Raw genomic sequence first — 20,736 nt, 5'->3', positions numbered from 1 at the left:
ACGTTTACGAATTTCCAAAAGTATCGTGGCGCGACTAGACACAATAAAAATTTGAGAATCGTATCGTATCATGACTTGCCACGACACGATAATTCTGCATAAATATGTCGTGTCGCATGAAAAAAAATTGTTCAATTAATTTAAACTTATCTATTATGTATTATCTATTATAATATAGTATATATGGAATAATAATAATACTAATAATAATATGCATACAAAATAATATACAATAATATATAATTTTTATATTATATTATATTATATTATATTATATTATATTATATTATATTATATTATATTATATTATATTATATTATATTATATTATATTATATTATTTCCACGAATTTCTGTTTTCATCCTATACTGTTTATTTTCATGTATTTCTTTTTGTATTATCAACAACTTATTGTCTAGTATGTAAACAAACCACACTTAAAATTAAAAATAATTTTGTTCAATAAAATTAATAGATTAATTTAATTTATTAACATTTTAATATTATTATGATTTAAAGAATTGAAAAAAATGTAAGACTTGATTACGAATTCAATATCAGTTTTTTTAAATTCAAAATGGCGGATCCAATATACCGAATCAAAATAACTAAAAATGGGCAAATTCGTCTAAACCATGTTACCCAGGGGTTGTCGGGGTCGCTGATTACGAATCTGACATCAGTTTTTCAAAGTTCAAAATGGCGGATCCAATATGGCGGAAGACAAAATAAAAAATTAATCGGATTGTATTAAAAACCTATTACTCGGGGGTTTTCAGGGTCATTGATTAGGAATTGTGACAAAAGTTTTTCAAAATTCAAAATGTCCCAAAAAACGCTCGAGTAACAAGTTTCAAAAGATCCGATCCTTTTTAAAAAATTGTTCAGCATATTAGATCCGCCATTTTGAATATTAAAAATAGGAAAAGAACTAGGCGCAATTGCGCCTACATCTAGGGTTTCGTGGCGCTTTAAATTTTAATGTCAACTACTGGGACATGTCAACTATAGGGACATGTCAACTATAGGGACATGTCAACTATATGGACATGTCAACTATTGGGACATGTCAACTATTGGGACATGTCAATTACTGAGACAGGTCAACTACTGGGACATGTCAATTATAGGGGCATGTTAACTAATGGGACATGTAATGTCCATTCATGTAATGTCCATTCGGGAAAATGTCCATTCAGTAAATGGAGATTTGGGATCTGTGGGCCCCAACATTTGAATTTGGGAGCTATGGTGCCCCAAAATTTGAATTTGGGATCTGTGGTGCCCCAAAATTCGAATTCGGAAGCTATGTTTGCCCAAAATTTGAATTTGGGATCTGTGGTGCCCCAAAATTCGAATTTGGGATCTGTGGTGCCCCAAAATTTGAATTTGGGATCTGTGGTGCCCCAAAAGTTTAATTTGGGATCTGTGGGGACCCAAAATTTTAATTTGGGATCTGTGGTGCCCCAAAATTTTAATTTGAGATCTGTGCCCTAAAATTTGATTTTGGGAGCTGTGGTGCCCCAAAATATACTACGGACAGACGGACGCCAAAGTGAAACTATAAGGCTTTCGGCCATGGGCCACGAAACCCTAAAAAACTGATGTTACATTTGTAATCAGCGACCCTGAAAACCCCTCAGTAACCGGTTTCAATCCAATCCGATTAATTTTTTATTTTGTCGTCCGCCATATTGGATCCGCCATTTTGAATTTTAAAAAATTTTTGTCACAATTCGTAATCAATGACCCTGAAAACCCCCGAGTAATAGGTTTTTAATACAATCCGATTAATTTTTTATTTTGTCTTCCGCCATATTGGATCCGCCATTTTGAACTTTGAAAAACTGATGTCAGATTCGTAATCAGCGACCCCGAAAACCCCTGGGTAACATGGTTTAGACGAATTTGCCCATTTTTAGTTATTTTGATTCGGTATATTGGATCCGCCATTTTGAATTTAAAAAAACTGATATTGAATTCGTAATCAAGTCTTACATTTTTTTCAATTCTTTAAATCATAATAATATTAAAATGTTAATAAATTAAATTAATCTATTAATTTTATTGAACAAAATTATTTTTAATTTTAAGTGTGGTTTGTTTACATACTAGACAATAAGTTGTTGATAATACAAAAAGAAATACATGAAAATAAACAGTATAGGATGAAAACAGAAATTCGTGGAAATAATATAATATAATATAATATAATATAAATTTAATAATTTACATTTGATATATATTTAATCTATATCTATTTTATTTTAATTTTATTTCTTGAAATGTTATTGAAGGATTAATAAACTGTCAAGATGTTGATCAACAAGTTTCATTGTATGCGACACGAAATTCATAATTATTTTTGTATTGTGTCGTGTAGTTCAGCCCCACGATACGATTCTCAAATTGTTAATGTGTCTAGTCGCGCCACTATACTTTTGGAAATTCGTAAACGTGTCCAGTCCTGCCACGATACGATTACAAATTTCTAAACGTATCGTGCTTCGCCACGATACAATTATGAATTTCTTAACTGTGTCGGGTCGTGCCACGATACGTTTGAAAAGTTTTAAAAGTGTCGGGTCTCGCCACGATACTTTTAATTGTTTTCAAACGTGTCGAGTCGCGACACTACACGGACACGACACAAATATTTCGAGACAGTCCCTGGAATTAATCTTTAATGAATTAAAGCATTGCAACTTATTTTAATATCCATTTTGGTTTAAATATTAATTAAATAATATCAATAATTATTATTTATTAATTAAATATTAATTATTCTAAATAATAAGTACATGTCAACGGATGTATGAAGTATAAATTGTTTCAGTTAAATCTTTCACTATTCCAGTGAAATCTTTCGATGCTTCAGATAAATTTTCTTTCCCTTGCAGTAGAAGTGTCAAAAATTATTTAACATTGAAAATCAATTACTTGTTGAAAGTTACAGATGAACCGTTTAAAAAATTCTTACCCCAATAAAAAATTTTCTACGAAACTTTTATTAAAACACAATTTAAAAAAAAGAAATTATTGTTGCAAGTTGTTTGGACACATTTTCCGTGTTAAAAAAAAGTATAGTGATGCCATACTATAGAGAGGCTGAAAATTGAAGATGACATTCACTTGAAAAAGTAATTTCTTGATAGGTGTATTAAATTTCGTAAACTTGTTTCTTGTGAAGGAAAAGTGAAAATTGATTTACTCTTGTTGGTCCCTTTGGTGAAAAAGAGTACGTCTAGAAAGGCTCGTATCGATACTTAGTGGGTCAGAGTTCATTGGAGTGTCGATAGTAAAGTGACAGGGACGACACGTCGAATTTTCGCACTCGATACTTTTTATCTAAACTTTACCCCCGGAGAGTTTGTCTGAGAGAAAAGTTAAACTCGGATATGGTGGTTATAGACTTTTGACGGGTATAAAACTTATATATACCTGGATCACATTTACTCTCTTCATATATCATCAGGAGACAAAAAAAGTAAGTTGATTTTTATTAGATTACAATTCTTCTTTAATCTTCTTATATATATATAAATAAACTTCCAGCGTTAGTTCTTTCAAAACAATTATACGAGATTTTAAATATTTCTGGAATTTAATTTCCAAGTTTTCAACTTTCTTAATTGTGTTAAATATCTCTCTAATCGCCTGATTATCAGAAAAGTTGAATCTCAAATAGGAGAAAAACTATTTCTTATAATATTTATTATTGGAGAAAATTAGAAAAAAAAGATTGTTTCACAATATTAGGACACACACTGAAAAAAAATTTATTTAAGCAAATTAAATCGTATTTGAATCAAATAAATTTTTTTTTTTTTCATTATACTTATTGACGTGAAATTAAAGAGACGAAAGAATTTTGTCAGGGGGAAAATATTTTTTTGTCTCAATTTGTAATTGTGATGCAATGGAAAGTAAGAAGTAGAAAATTATAATCTCCCCCCCCCGGTATTATAAAGAAGGGGTCGTTGGGTTGACGAGGTTCACGGAAGTAAGCAATCACTCCGATAATTTCGTCGAGCCACTTAGCGAAGTGCAACCCTCTTATTGATTCCATTGGGAAATTGACTTAGGGTAAATTTGCAAGTTTAAAATAGTCTCTTTAGTCAATGAGATTACATCTTTTATATCACAGAAATTAATATCGTATAAATGAAGATATTATTTAATTTACAAATATAGACAATACTTTTGTAAAATTAAATTATAATTTTATTTACATAAACAATATATTTATGTCATTATAATTATTGTGAGAGTTTTCATGTGTTTAACAAAAGTTAGAATCCTATTCATAGCAATTGTAGAGCTTTAAAGTTTAACTAAATAGCATCTGATTTGGAATCGTCTGACTATACCGGAACATTACTACTCGTTCGTCTGACTTAATCGACCGCAACTACTGGCATTGTTCGGCCTAGCGCAAACTACTATGAACCTAATAGCTTGCATTTCTATGTTATCAGAACACAATGGACTTACACCACTGCTATGTGAACTATTTTTTATTATTTGTCATTCAATAAAATATTTGACAATCGTTAAACATTTATTAATTCTACTATCAACATTAGTTTTAGACAGAAAGAAAATTTTTTATTGCTTATTGTCCTTTATTTTATATTGGTACACTAAAATTTAGATATTTCTGTTTTTTTTTTGCCCTTCTTTAATGAATCAATTTCCAGTTTGCGATTCATTGTCAACTATATAAGATTTTTTTCTTTTTAATCCTCGGTGAACCCTTTATGACACGAGCCTTAATTGACCTTATCACCTTGTCACGAGTTTCATGAGGCTTTTTTTCTGGACATTATAATATTTCCGTCAATGCTTGTGTTGAAAAAGGAAAAAAAAATGAAAAGATATAGTCGAGTCTGAAGCGATACGTGACGCTATAAATTTTTTTACTTCCTCCTGGCCTCTCGCATGGTTAGCTCCTTCGCGCTCATTGACTGCATGATTATGCAGCGAGCCCTGTTCCGACCCCGATAGCCTCGCATATTTTTATACCACCCTCGCCAGCCAGAGTCGAGACGACAATTCAGGGGAGCATATACACAGAGAATGAAATTTTGCACACGATCAAGAAAGTAAGAGAGAAGAATTATTTTTGAAAAAAAGTAAATAATGAATTAAATAAAGGCTTGACATTATCGTACTATTGATACAATAATCATAGGCAAAATAGTTAAAGGATATATATTTAAAAAAAAATACATATGTATACATATACATATAGAAACAGGCCATTCGTTGTGAGATTCGATTGTTGCGCGAAATATGCAAACTAAATTGCATTCCGAGGCCAGGGACTCTAATGCCATTGTGGGACGAGACCCGCAATTCAGGAACACGTGCAAACATCACACACTTCCGCTCAAAAGCACAATTACACTGATGGCCTTGTTACTGTTCTGGCATTTCCGCAGTTTGGTTAAAAGGAATCATCGGGGGGGGGGGGGGTTTTATCAATAAACGATTGCACCAATTCTCGTAATACTACACTTAATCTCTATTGTTTGTTAAGTTTGCCAAAAAAAAAAATATATTTGATTTTAACTTTTCCTTGAGGGTTTCCTTTTTTCGTTAGTCATTATTGCAGATTTCAGGCCTAGAATCAAGTAGATTTTAGGAAAAGTACTTAATTACGACACCGTCTTTGTTATATTTTTTTTAACCCTAGAATGTAAATATGATTTTTTTTACCATCTAATAGAAAACTGGGGTGGTTTGGCACCCCAAATTTGAAACATTTGTGAAAGGTTTTTATTTTACTGAAAAGAAGGTTTAGTATAGTGATTTTTTTTTGTTTTTCAGTAAGGAAGACAATGGTACTGTTCATTTTTTAATAAAGTGAAAAGAAATGTGAAAAAAGTTGTAAAAACAAAATATAATCAAAAAATTTCTTAAAATTCACATTTTTTATTTAAAAAAAAAAATTGTAGTTTTCTAAAAAATTAATAAATTAACCAATTAAAGCAGTCAGAAATTGACGTATTAAGAAATTGATTTTAAATACTTTTTTTCAGTGAAAAATTATTATTTCTCTTAAATTGACATATTCAGTATTGTATAGTAAAAAAAAGGTTGAAGTCAGAAAAAATTTTCAAATTATTAAAATTCTAATACTAGTGGTAATAGTAAATCTCATTCAGACAGAACATTTCCAAAGTTTCAGAATTTTAAAATAAGTATACGTATAGTAATACTCAGTGTTAGTCAGACTTACCATTTAGAATTACAATGGATTCTCTAGGGGGCTGTAACATTTTTTATATCTTGTATTATTTTTTACAAGTATAGTAAAAATAAGTTTTAGTCAGACAGTTTTAGTGAACACATGAAATAAAACTATTTTTTAAATATATATGGCATGATACGTAACATAATCTTATGTAAGATTTTAAATATAACCCTTCTTCTTTACTCTTGCATAAGTTAATTGAAAATAAATAAGAAATAAGTGACTCTTTTCGAAATAGGCGTAATAGGCTTACGTAATACTTCAGTCAAAAGATAGCAGTGGGATATATATTATTATTATTATATAATAAAAAAAATTTTAATTCTTGATTTAGAAATTAATTTGCATAAAAAAATTGAGTTGGTTGAAAGGCGAATATAACTATGAGGCACTCGTGGGAAAGAATGTTTTAAAGGGAGAAAGTATCGAATAAGGCTTAAAAGCATGGTAAATAAGGAGGAAGCTTAATGTTGCATGAATAGCGATAAGCTGGCATCTTGGGCTCATATATATCGTCTTATGTGGGCAGGGCACTGGTATCAGGTGAACGCAATTCAGCCATGTCTCTCTAAATAAATAACGATGCTTGCAAAGGGCTCACCCGTTTGGCAACTTTACGCCTCCATGAATAACCCTTGGGGGCCGCGCAACAGCAACACAAAACCGGAGGGTTCTACTCACATGCGCCCGGACATCAATGGACAAATCGATTTGACGTGACTATGTCAGTCGACAAATCTCGTCGTTTCACATGGAGAAACGTGTCGACTGGGAAAGATCATCGATCACTTTAAATCATCCACCGCAAAATCCCTTTACGGTTTAGTCTTAATGGAAAATGACAATTCCACTTCAAAACCAAATAAATTTCCTCGAATATGTAAAACACTTTATATTATTATAAGCCACAGTGACAAAACATTTTGAATTGATGTTCAATTTGTTTTTGTTAAGTATTATTTTGAGGCATTCCAAAATTTGTTTTCGATCCAATTAGTATTTATTCGAATCTATCTAGTAGAAGAATATACTGAGGGTTGGACACCGTTTTGGACTTTGTTTATAATCTTTTTTTAAAAAAATTAATTTAGTCAATTGAGTTATATGTTAGAAAGATGTACAAAATAGGAACACTGTTGCTGAAGATCGTAAATTGATTGGTCTCAAATTAAAAAAGTTCTGATCATTTTAAAAAATAGAAAAATCTAGTCAGGGTTGGGAACTTTGTAAAAATCGAAGCGAATAATAGTTAAAAAAAATAAAATAACATTTATAACGTTACTGAAAACGTTTTTTATGTTTATTTTTTCATTTTTACATTATTATTATTATTTATAATTGACAATTAATATTATTTATAACGTTACTGAAAACGATTATTAAGTTCATTTTTAATGTTATTATTATTTTTCTAAAATCTTTGGCAGAATATGTGCTGTGTGCGTGCGTTTATGTTTATTTGTATATTTATTTATAAATTGTGTCAAATTCATAATTAACGAAGTGTCCAACCCTGAGCGTATAAAGTGTCCAACTCTAAGTAGAAGTAACATTTTCGAATTGTGCTAACCATAACCAGAAATGCTTCGCGACTCGATTTTTTACTTCATTTTTTCTTCAATCATGAATCCCACAATACATGCAATAAACTTACCTTGCCGATATTTTGTTTTCTTTATTCATTTTTTATGTTTAATCACATCGCTCACAAAACTTTTTTCGTTCCTACAAATGCACCGACGTGACAGCAGACGCTACTTTTGATCCTCCAAAAATGTAATGACACAAAAAAGTTAGTTTTCACTACGAGAAGCTTCGCCACGTATGTGCATAGATGGCGCTAGTATTCTTATTTTAAGAAAAGCGAAGTGTCCAACTCTGAGTATATTCCCCTAACTGTCTCTTTGCTCACAGTAATATTTACTATACTATTCTCAATTTCTCCATGTTTTTTAAAAATCTAAATAATTTAATTTTCTCTATAATCTAAAAAAATTATTAAATAGCAAAATAATTGAAAAGAAAAATAATTCTAAATTTTCATTATTTATTTATTGTTTCTTTATAAGAAAAAGTAAAATCATATAATTTATGATTACCTATTGTAATAGGAAATAGCTTGGAAATAGCATGTTTTTTTTTATTTATTCGTTTTCATTAAAGAAGTCAAAAATAAGACTTTGGATAATATTATAATTTATTCTCTGGGGGGGGGTCATGTAAAAATTACCGACAAAAATCAGATTGCTAATGACTTTATATTGTCGGTTGAGCGGGTACTTTGTACACAAAAGTATTTTGAGCTAAGCCTGCTTTCGATGTTATGCGGTTCGGCTTTTTCGTACGGATTATCTCGCGGATTTGCATGAAAATGAAATTTTCATAGACGGCCAAAATTAATGAATTTTAATAAGGGAACGTTGTCTCTTTCCGCTTTAACCCTCCGCGCTCTCTTTTCCTCTCCCTCTCTAGTCTCTGCCGTCAGACTATTAACACGAAAAAAAAATTAAATGGCATGACTGCACTCGAAAAGATAGCAATTTTTTCCATTTAGGGAATATTATATATATATATCTATTTTTTTATTCATTTTTGTAATATTGAATATTTAAGAAACATAATTTATCTAAATTAATTTGAATATTAGAAATTTTAATCAATATTAAAAATTTTAATATTATTATTCTGATAAATCTGCTCTAAAATCTTTTTTTTAGCCTACAATATAATTTTCAACTACTAAAATATAATAATAAAGAATTTTATTTTATTTGTTACAGGTAAGCCATATGGATTCAACAAAGAGGTTTTAAAAAAAAATTGAAAAGCAAGGATGTCCTGATTAAGATCTAAGGTAAGCGTGTCGAGAATGAAATCAATTGAATAGAATCGAATTTGACAAAACAGGCGAGGGAGCAAATTCACTTTTACTACTTGCTCATTTGATGTTGAGGGGTGTGAAATCATATATATATATATATATATATAGGAGATTGTGGAGGACAAAGAGAAATCTTTGGATCACAAGAAAGAGAGAGAAAGAGAGAGTGAGAGAGAGAAAGCATTATGAAAGGGATGGAAGAGAGAAATAAGCGAGAAAATGTGAAAAAGAGAGAAGCGAAGAAGTGAGAGTTTATAAGTCGGTAATTTGAAGCACGGAGCACGTACGCGGACCCAGATCTTTGCGGCGCCGAAATAAATCAAGCACCTACGTCGTCCCCCAGCTTCATCTATGCCACCTCCTTACACTGGCTCGAACCCCAACACACCAAACTCTCCTCGATCTTCGTAGAGGCCCGCCGCGGTTATTTATTCGAGAATTACCGTCGCTTATAATAAGCCCCTCTTTATTCTCTGGCGTGGCAGGCCGCGGTGGAACAGATTTTCCCCGTGATTTAATGGAGTCTCTCTTTCTCTCTCTTTTACGTGAAAATACAACTCTGGTGAAAAGCGCGTGTACACACGATCGAAGTGCCACACGCTATATGAAAAGCTGCTTTTTGGGTTAGTGCGCGTAGTCGTTGATGTCGACTGTTCTTTTGACGCGAACCTCTCTCTCTCTCTCTCTCTCTCTCTCTCTCTCTCTCTCTCTCTCTCTCTCTCTCTCTCTCTCTCTCTCTATCTTTCAATATACTGCGCGCCTTTTAAAATTTAAGAGAAAAGTTTTCTCTTTTATTTTCCCGCACGATTAAATATATATTTTCTTTGTCCACGTTATTTAAAATCAATATGGAAAATATGATAACCTTTCAAAAAAAAATTACTTTTCAACTTATTTTACAATTATTTTCCAGTTAGTATGACTTGAAAAAAGTATTTTTAACTTACACTGAGAAAAAAAATTTAGTGTTTGCAACAAAATTGTTTGATTAGGTAATTTTGGTTCTTGTAACCAAATTTTGGTTGGCTGAAACAAAGTCGTAGAGTTATCTCAACCAAACATTTGGTTAGGCCAACCAAATTATTTGGTTAAACATTTTTAAATTCCAACCAAAATTTGGTTACGACAACAAAATAATTTGGTTAAAACAACAAAATAGTTTGGTCTAAAAAACCAAATGATCGTTTGTTGTTCTAACCAAAATTTGGTTGCGACAACCAAATAATTTAATTCGCTCTCAGCTTATAGCTTAAGAGAACTGTTAGTTTAAATCTCTCACAAGGATGGGTAGTCCAATGATCAGAACTACCAACCTTCAGTTTTAAAACAGGTTCGATCCCAAGCGGAGATGAGATTTTTTTAAGTCCACAAATATTTCAATTGGATAAATATAAATTTAATGTTAAATTGATAATAAATAAAAAAGATAAAAAGAAAAGAGGTAAGATAGAATAAAATTTTTAATTTTACAAAAAAACTGTTTGTTTGATCAACCAAACATTTTTGTTATGCCAACAAAAAAAACTCAACCAAATTTTTTGGTTGACTCAAACAAATAGTTTGGTTGCCTAAATACCAACAAAATATTTTTGTTGGCCTAACCAAATTTTGTTTGCTCTGACTAAACATTTTTCTTAGTGTAAAAGAAATGGTATATGAAATAAAAGAGAGAAAATTATTTAGTTCGGTTTTAAAACAAGAAGAACGGATATTTATCGCCTTTTCCAGGAAAACATTCTTTCAAAAAAAAAAATATTTTTAACTTATTTTCCAGTTATTATCCAGTTAGTATGACTTGGAAATAGTATATTGCGCATCTAGGGAGGAAAATGGTTGATTTCCGCGAGTGTAGTTTGCAGTTCGAGACGTAGCGAGTGCCCGAGCCGAAGGCGAGGGTTTGCGAGCGAAGACGAGAGGGGAGGGAAAGTTACTTTCCCTCCCGCTCGCCGGGAAAGACATACTTTTCTCCCCCTTTACAGGTAAGAAATGGTGTACTTTCGGTGCGTGTGTTAGAAAAAGTTTTTTTTTTAACTTATTTTTCAGTTATTTTCCAGTTAGTATGACTTGAAAAAAGTATTCTTTACTTTAAAAAAATAGTATTCAATGAAATAAATGAGATAGAATTTATTTAGTTCGTTTTTGAAACAAGGAGGAATGAATTTGCAGACTGTTGATTTTTTTGACGTTATTTCTTGATAGTAAAATAAATTGCATTGGTGATTGTCAAAAGTTGTGGTGGTCGTGGATAATATATCGAGTACAGAGTCAGCCGTTCCTTTCCACAGGCTCTTTTCTCTCATTCTCTTCTTCTCCCTCTCTCTGTCTCTCTTTCTCATTGCCATTCCTGTGCTCCTGGTCATCGTCCATGTCACCGGTGTGCGGCCATTGTGTAAAGCTTTGTTCGAACAGTGACGGGGGCACATTAATCTGTCTCCCTATCCTTTCTATGCATACAACTTCCCCCTTTTCCCCGTTGTCGAGCCATCGTTCACGTTATACGACGTAGTCCTCGTCAACGACGACATACAATCCCTTTTGGCTAAATTCATCCTGATTTTGGACCTGCGAGAAAATCCACTCTATATCGATTTAACGATCCATTTTGTATACAGCATATACTAATTTAGCTGTTTTGCAATATTGAAAATCATTTTATCCTTTAAGCAAATTCAAATTTTTCAGAACAAAAACGATCGCCAAATAGTGACAGTTATACAGAAAAAAACTGTACTCAAAATGAGTACGAAATCATACTCATTTTGATATGCAGCAAAAATGATAACGCTCTTATTCATTTTGAGTTTTCAGTGAAAAAATATCAAAATGAACAACGTCAGTTTCATTTTGAGTAAATGTTTAACTATGAATTATAGATAAATAACAAATGATTATTTAATTTAAAATAGTACTGAAACAATTGTTTTTCATAAATAAACACTTTTAAACTAAAAAGACTTTAATTCTTAAAGTCAATTTGTTATTATTTATAAAATAAAATAAATCAAGTTTTAGGTTAAGAAACATATGAAACGACAGGCAGTAATACCAACTACGTTAACATGAAGTAGAGAAAGAAAGCGCTATTGTCTAAAAACCAAAGGTAATGGCGCCTTATTTAAAAAATTTAAAAGTAAAATATTGTTTATGAAACAAAATGATATTGTGTTAAATTTTTTTCACATTAATTAATAAATACAAAAAATGTATCTTTAAAAATTTTAACAAAAAAATTTTAATTCTTAAAATCACTCTTTTGTGATCAATAAACTAATAAAAAATTATAAATTAAATATATGTGATTGATGTAGTTTTTCTTTGGATCTATAATTTTTAGTAGAAGTTGTTCTTTTTTTTATTTGAAAAAAATCCATCGTCAATGGACGAAAAGCTTTGCTTTTTTTGTAATAAACGAAATGATTATTTTAAAATATTATAATATTATAAAATTGAGTTTTTATTATTTAAAAATTCTTATGTATAATATATTTAAAATAAAAATAAATTTATATTATTATATAATTAAATTAACTCATAATTATTAATATTATTAATATAATATTATAATATGAATAATAATAATTATTATTATTATTATTATTATTATGAACAACTTTAATAGTAATGTGATAAAATTTTTTTTCGATAGAAAATAAAAACTTTAATAATATTTTGAATATTTTAACTTTAACTGCAATGCTAATAATTTTTTTTTATTTAATATTTATAAAAAATTTTAGAGTCATAAATTGTATTTTATAATTTTGGTTTATTACGTTTAAATTACTTTGTTCTTTCATCCTCAGATGGCACACTATGAAATAGTTCACAAAACCCTTAAATATAGGCCTGTTGTACCTGCTTTCTCGTTTATATTCGAATTTCAATATTTTTTTTTCGTGAAAAATGCTTTTAAAGTTCATCAAAGCTTAATATATTCAGTTAAAAAAGCAATTTTGTGTTCATATATATTTCACGTTTTATATATATATATATATATATATATATATATATATATATATATATATTTTACCGGAAAATCTCGAATTTTAATTATTAATTATAGCTGCGAAAAATCCTCTATTACATATAAACATCGTGTAATTTTTCATTTTAAAAATATTTATTTTACATATAAAATATTGTGAATGTGAAAAAAATGAATAAACAAAAAAAAAATAGGGAATGAAATAAATTTCTTTTTATATAATTCACGAAACAATATTGGCAGATATTGCAATATTGAAATGCTTTCTTTCTTTCTTTATTTTTTTGTCTATCGCTAAGCGGATTCTCGTAATATCGAATATCATAGAATATATGCGATAATGTTGAAATCATTGAAATAATAAATGAAACGGACAATATTCGTGCACACGATATTTGGCCCCGTTTTAGAGTATATTGATAGAAAATATGAGCATGATCGGCATTTCCTCTTTTCATCGTCGAATGTTGCCAAACACACAACGATTAAGTCTATTTAGAGCACAAAACTATAATAGAATATTGCACTCTCTGCACTTTCGAATAGCGTATTATTTTATTATCACTTTGTTTCAAACAGTTTAAATCCTCTTTTTATTTCTAAACACTTTTTTTTAAATGTGAATTTCTTTTTTTCTTAAGAATATTGATTTTTTTTCTACAAATATTTTCACGTTTAAATCAATTTTAGTCAGACCCTTTTTTATCCACATTTTTTCAGAAGATGACAATTTTTTGTTGAGACTTATAAAAATCACATTTCTTTAATATCTATATAAATCTCGGAAAAATGATTTATTATTTCTTCATTATAGAGTCAATGAAAAAAAAAAGAAGTAGAAACCTTGCATTATCCAGAAATAATAATTATCGCTTTTGCTCTATCAGCAACACATTATGGTTTTTCAGCTATCATATATTCGATAACACTGCTATATTTTTCAAAGTAAAATATATTATCAGCAAATGCATGCTGGTTATCGCTCGATCGGCAATAAATTGTCGCTGGTCGTCGCGGTGCAATGGTTCATCGACATTTCAGCAATTAGACGAGCAATGTACATTGGGTGAAACGGTCCGTTGCACACGTATATATATATATATATTCTCCCCTTTGAAATTATCTTCCCAAAACTATTTTCATCAGCAGTCACTAACAATATTTTTAAGATTTGTGTAATTACAATTATTCTTTGCAATAAATATCTTTAATATCTCATATATGAGGCAAAATTCCTGAAATGTCCGAACAAAAAATTAAAAGTTCTCGAATTTAATCCATACTTTTCTAAAATGTTGTTATTGTTGGTGAAAGTCTAAAAATCAATTATTATTGAATTTAATAAAATAGTTTTTGAATTACAACGTTTTTAATTTTTGACTTTTGAAAAAAAAATTTTTTTTCAATGTACAATATTTATAAGTAGAATGCATAAAAGTTAACATATATATAATGATTTTTGAAGCTTTTTTGACGAGCTACACGCTGTTAATAAAATTTTTTTTTTTTAAATAACATTTGACCTTGAAATTCAAGGTCAAAATGTTAATTTACGTTTATCTCAAAATCGGATTTTTTAAAATTATTTTTAACTATCTCAATGGAAAGCTTGACTAATTTCCTACAAAACATGTAATTTTCAGAGTGGGATCTTTTAAAGTTTTTGAGATATTAATTAATTAATTAATTAATGTTTATAACAAATGAAATATTTTACAAACGAATAAAGTTACCGTAATTCTGAAGTTAGTAATTGAAAGTTAACGTAATTCCGCATCCAACGAGCCCTATATGAAGTATTTTGGATAAGTAGATTGTTAATAAACAATTAGTTAACATTGCAATTGTTTATTAACAATCTAGTTATCCAAAATACTTCATATAGGGCTCGTTGGATGCGGAATTACCTTAACTTTCAATTGGGAAGTTCAGAATTACCATAACTTTATTTGTTTGTAAGATATTTCATTTTTTACTAACAACAAGCATCCAAAAGCCCTACATGAAGTATTTTTGTTCAATTTTAGTTAAATAACAATAAAAAATGAAATATCTTACAAACAAATAAAGTTAATGTAAATCTAAACTAACCAATTGAAAGTTAAGGTAATTCCGCATCCAACGAGCCCTATATGAAGTATTTTGAATAAGTAGATTGTTAATAAACAATTGCAATGTTAACTAATTGTTTATTAACAATCTACTTATCCAAAATACTTCATATAGGGCTCGTTGGATGCGGAATTACGTTAACTTTCAATTACTAACTTCAGAATTACGGTAACTTTATTCGTTTGTAAAATATTTCATTTGTTATAAACATTAATTAATTAATTAATTAATATCTCAAAAACTTTAAAAGATCCCACTCTGAAAATTACATGTTTTGTAGGAAATTAGTCAAGCTTTCCATTGAGATAGTTAAAAATAATTTTAAAAAATCCGATTTTGAGATAAACGTAAATTAACATTTTGACCTTGAATTTCAAGGTCAAATGTTATTAAAAAAAAAAAAATTTTATTAACAGCGTGTAGCTCGTCAAAAAAGCTTTAAAAATCATTATATATATGTTAACTTTTATGCATTCTACTTATAAATATTGTACATTGAAAAAAATTTTTTTTTTCAAAAGTCAAAAATTAAAAACGTTGTAATTCAAAAACTATTTTATTAAATTCAATAATAATTGATTTTTAGACTTTCACCAACAATAACAACATTTTAGAAAAGTATGGATTAAATTCGAGAACTTTTAATTTTTTGTTCGGACATTTCAGGAATTTTGCCTCATATGTCTGACTGAAATTTTCTTTTTCTACTTAAATCAGAAATATCGGAAAGAATTTTTTTTTTCATAATCGCTTGGTAAAAAATATTATTTATATATTTTTAAGATGAGTCATTATATTTTTTAATACATTTATTACTTTAATGAATAGAATTTAAATCTCTCTTGTCTGAATATAATATGATTTTTCTACTTGAAACAGAAATACCCAAGAAGCACGTAATATAACCTCAATATCAAGGTAATATTACATGTAAGATTCGTAATATAACGTTGTAATATTACAGTAATCTTAAAATGTCCGCCTCAAGGTAATATTACCGGTAATGTTACTGTAATATTACGCGCTAATATTAAGGTAATATTACAGTAATATTGCAGTAATATTATACCGTAATATTAAGGTAATGTTACAAGAGAATATTACAGTAATATTATGGGAACATTTCTTTACGAAAAAAATCTACCCATCCAGGGAATCGAACCCCGAACTCAAAGCACACGAGTCCAGAGTTTTACCAACAAGCCAAATTGACTTATAATATATTTACGTTTTTTATGCTTTATGAATAACTCAAATCAGTCTGTAATATTACTGTAATATTACCGTTAATATTACAGTAATATTCCCGGTAATATTACCTTGAGGCGGACATTTTAAGATCACTGTAAGATTACTGTAATATTACAGCGTTATATTACGAATCTCACGTGTAATATTACCTTGATATTGAGGATATATTACGTGCTTCTTGGGTATGTAAAGGGATTTTTATTTTTTTTCAATAATAGGCACTTTATAGAAATATTACTTTTTTCAATATACATATATATTTCTTTGTACAATTTATATTTTACTGTAATTTTCTTTTTAATTACAAAAATTTAAATTAAATTTAAAAAATTAAATTTGTTTATAATCAAATTGAATGTAAATAACTTAAAAATTTCGAAGTTTAAAACTGATTGGGTTAATTATTATTATTATTATTAATTAAAATTTATTATCTTCTTTTTTGTTATTAAATGAAATGAAAAATTGTCTTTAGTTTGTAGAGGGATATCATATAAATGAAAATAAGTGCAACATTATTCAAAATTATCCAGGGAATGATGATTATTATTTGGATTTGGCAATAATTCCAGAGGGTTGTTGTGTAAACACATATATATATAAATATATTATACGTATATATAGAGAGAGATGAATTTTAGCCTTTTGCGATTCGTCGCTTTTGCCGGGAATATTCATAGGCAGGTCACGCAGCGGCGTTTACGCTTGGACTATAATTCGCGTAACCGTGTGTGTCCCGCAGTCCCCAATGTAGAAACTCGACTTTGCCTCTGGTCATGCGTTACACACGGATTACCCGCGCGTGTATGCTCTCAGGATTTTCCGGGATTAGCGGTGTTTACGATTTAAGCACATTTGCTCCAGCGGCAAATATGAGTTTAAATAAACCTCCATTGGTGCTTAAGCAGCGTCCACACGTTATCGATAGACAAACTCTCGTCGTTTTGCCAACATTGGACATTTCCCGATATGCACCTGACCCACACACACATCTCTTCTTTCGAAAATGTTATATAATAAGCGCGCAACGGCCGATATTCTCGTTCAGGATTATATCGCTATTGTAATATTATAATTAATGGTTCAGAGCGTAATATTACTTAACGTCCTTATAAGTAATTATCATTGAATTAATAACCGTAAACAGATAATTTTATTGGCTTTCAAAAACACCACCAATACAGGTGGAAAAATTCTATATACGTATATAAATACGTTGCCATATTATGTATTTTATCAATCTTATGTTTTATTCTTTATTTGTTTAAACAGTTTATTATTAATAATTTCAGCAATTTGTTTAAACGCATATGTAAGTAAAAATAATTATTTATTTAAACTGTGACGAAAGTTTTGAAAATTATCGTATAATTATTTTCTAAATTTATACGAAGTCGATAATTACGTTACCGACGAAGCAAAAACGTATCTAGTATGCATTCACAATACGCGCGCTGCAGTAGCGTTCCCCACCGAAATCCGGCGCATGCGTTCCATCAAACCGATCGTGTTTAAAAGTCGCGCACCCAGCAGTAATCGTCACTCCTTGAAGCGGTCTTACCGCAGCAAGACACACAGTCCGAAGTGGTCTTACCACGCGCAAGAGGTCTTACCTCAAAGTAGTTTTACTACAAGCCCAGATGGAGAAAAATGTGGTTTTAACACATACGGAGAGATTTTACCTCATGAGCAGTTTTACTGCATAAAATGGTTTCACCATGCGTAATTTGTGGACTAGTCGCGATTAACTTGCGTAGAAGGCGACCATGAAGTAGTATAAGGAGCACCCACTCTATAGGCCGTTTTTGAAAATTCTTCCCCAGCCATTCCAGATTTAATAGAAGCATTTACATATCCCGATACTAACAACCCTAGCGGAAAAGCGAGGAATTACAGGTCACGTGGTACATTGTTATATAAGTGTTTGTATATAACTGTCAGTTAGCGTTTTTTTTTAAATGTGTTTGATGCGAGTTAATTTTGTGTAATTATAAATAAAAAAGTGAAAAATGAGGCTGCTAAATTGATCAATGAATCAGCATTAACACAGGCATTTTTACTTGATACAAATTATTTTGTATGTATTTGAATATTAACAAAATACTTGCTGAACTTGTCACTATATTTTGTTTGTTTACATGTAAATATAACCTGAAAATAAAAAAAATTAAGAAATTTCGTTTGAAATATATACGGCTACAATGAAAAAAAATTAATTATATTTTTATTATTTTTATATAACTTACAACAAATTATTGCAATTTCTTTATTATTTCATTATGAAACATAATTGAAAACAAATATTTTAAAAATCTAAATTATATATTCGTATATAAATAAGCAAAAACTTACCAATTTTCAAATATATTTTTAAAAAATTTATGTTTTATTTAAAATTTTTGTTTGTAACTTTTTTCTTTCTTTTCAAGTCAAGTCAAATAGTTTTATCAAAAATTTGTACACTTTTTCTAAAATTATTATATATCAATTTACACTGTTTACTATTGAGAACAGCTGTCACTAGGCGCAGCCATATTTTGAAAACTTCTAAGTACACCGCTTTTTCGCTAGAGGCGTCATAATCGGAGATATGTAATTTCGGATTTATTTTCATGGAGAATAGACTACAGGAGACCAAAGTGCCGTACATGTACTTCAGTAAAAGCGAACCTTTTTGCGTCGGAAGCACACGGTCTAATGAGCGGACTTCTCGCTTGGAGCGCACGCATCGGTCGTGAAAATAATGTGAAAATGTGTCTGGCAATATACTTAAGGGTGTAATTTTATGGATAAGATTTCTCGTGTTTTTCACGTGCATTCCACATAATTTTTATATTACTTTTCAGGAAAATTTACTAAATTGATTTTCTCCCTTAATTTATTGAAATTAAATTCAGCTTTCATGTTGTTTAGATGAAATATATTTCTATTCTGAAAATAACAATAAAATTCACATATTTTTACATAATTTCATGAATAAAAAGAATATAATTTAATAAGAAATATAAGATGTTTATTTGACTTGAACAATTTCATAATTTTACTTACTGTTTATTATTTAATTTATAAGTTTTCAATTGTTATCATATTCCAAATATTCAAGGGCTTATTTTTTTTATCGTAACATAATAACTGTTGTTATGATTTTAATGTATTTATTCAATTACAATTTATAAAACTTGACAATTTATTATTGACAACACGTGGCAAAACTTTTTTTTAGGTTAACCCATGAGAATAATTCTCCATGAGGTGAACCATCAGATTTTCACGACCGTTTGAAACACACTCTAGCGGGATGTTCACGAAACGTAAACTTCCGACGAAAAAATGCTTGCCTCAAGATACATTACTTTGGTCTCCTGTAGTCTATTCTCCATGTTTATTCTCATGCCGGAGGTCGATTACGTAACTATTCCACATTCCGAATTCCGCATTCCAGTTTTCACATTCCACATTTCGAATTCCGCATTCCACTTTTCACATTCCGAATTCCGCATTCCACTTTTCACATTCCACATTCCGAATTCCGCATTCCACTTTTCACATTCCGAATTCCGCATTCCACTTTTCACATTCCGAATTCCGCATTCCACTTTTCACATTCCGAATTCCGCATTCCACTTTTCACATTCCACATTCCGAATTCCGCATTCCACTTTTCACATTCAAATGGAATGTGTATAATGTAGTTCGGAATGTGGAATCTGGAAATCTGAATGTGGAATGTGAAAAGTGGAATGCGGAATTCGGAATGTGAAAAGTGGAATGTGGAATTCGGAATGTGGAATGCGGAATTCGGAATGTGGAATGTGAAAAGTGGAATGCGGAATTCGGAATGTGGAATAGTTACGTAATCGACCCCCAGGGGGCCTGTATGCTTAACAAGTAGTGAGTGCTCCGTATACTACTTCTTGAAGGCGATTAAAAACGGCGTCGTTACCAAACTTCTAGCGTAAGGAAAAATATAGGTTTGTTATACATTTTATGTAAATATACATTTTTTTCGAGTTTATCTGTAATTTGGATTGTTATTATTTGTTATATTTTTGAATCCAGGTCCGACGAGCATCCGCATTTGCATTTTTTTTTTTAACAATCATTGCTTGCTAATGTAGTAATTTTATATAACATTTTTATTTGTTTTTATACTTACCTCGATAAATTGTAAAATTACAAAAAAATACATTTCTTTTGGTGTACTAAGAAAAAAGTAAATGATAAATGGTATAAAATTGTTTAACAATA

At 29.9% G+C, this 20,736-nt stretch overlaps 1 protein-coding gene across 10 annotated transcripts in view; it reads left to right on the top strand.

Annotated features, from left to right (window-relative positions):
- Positions 1-20,736, top strand: part of LOC127291435 (nucleolysin TIAR) — a 907,547-nt gene that overhangs the window by 353,570 nt on the left and 533,241 nt on the right. For 2 of the 10 annotated variants that reach the window (XM_051320575.1, XM_051320576.1), the window contains exon 3: positions 9,040-9,113. The exons of the other annotated variants lie outside the window; for them this stretch is intronic. The gene's annotated coding sequence lies outside the window, so the exon portion shown is untranslated. The remainder of the gene's footprint in view (positions 1-9,039; positions 9,114-20,736) is intronic. 10 annotated transcript variants of the gene reach the window in all.

This window comes from Leptopilina boulardi, unplaced genomic scaffold (assembly GCF_019393585.1).
Source record: "Leptopilina boulardi isolate dan_hultmark-lab unplaced genomic scaffold, ZJU_Lbou_2.1 LbouV2_137, whole genome shotgun sequence".
In the NCBI taxonomy this organism is placed as follows: Eukaryota; Metazoa; Arthropoda; class Insecta; order Hymenoptera; family Figitidae; genus Leptopilina; species Leptopilina boulardi.
Note: the sequence above shows the minus strand (reverse complement) of the source record. Positions and strands in the feature narration are given on the sequence as shown.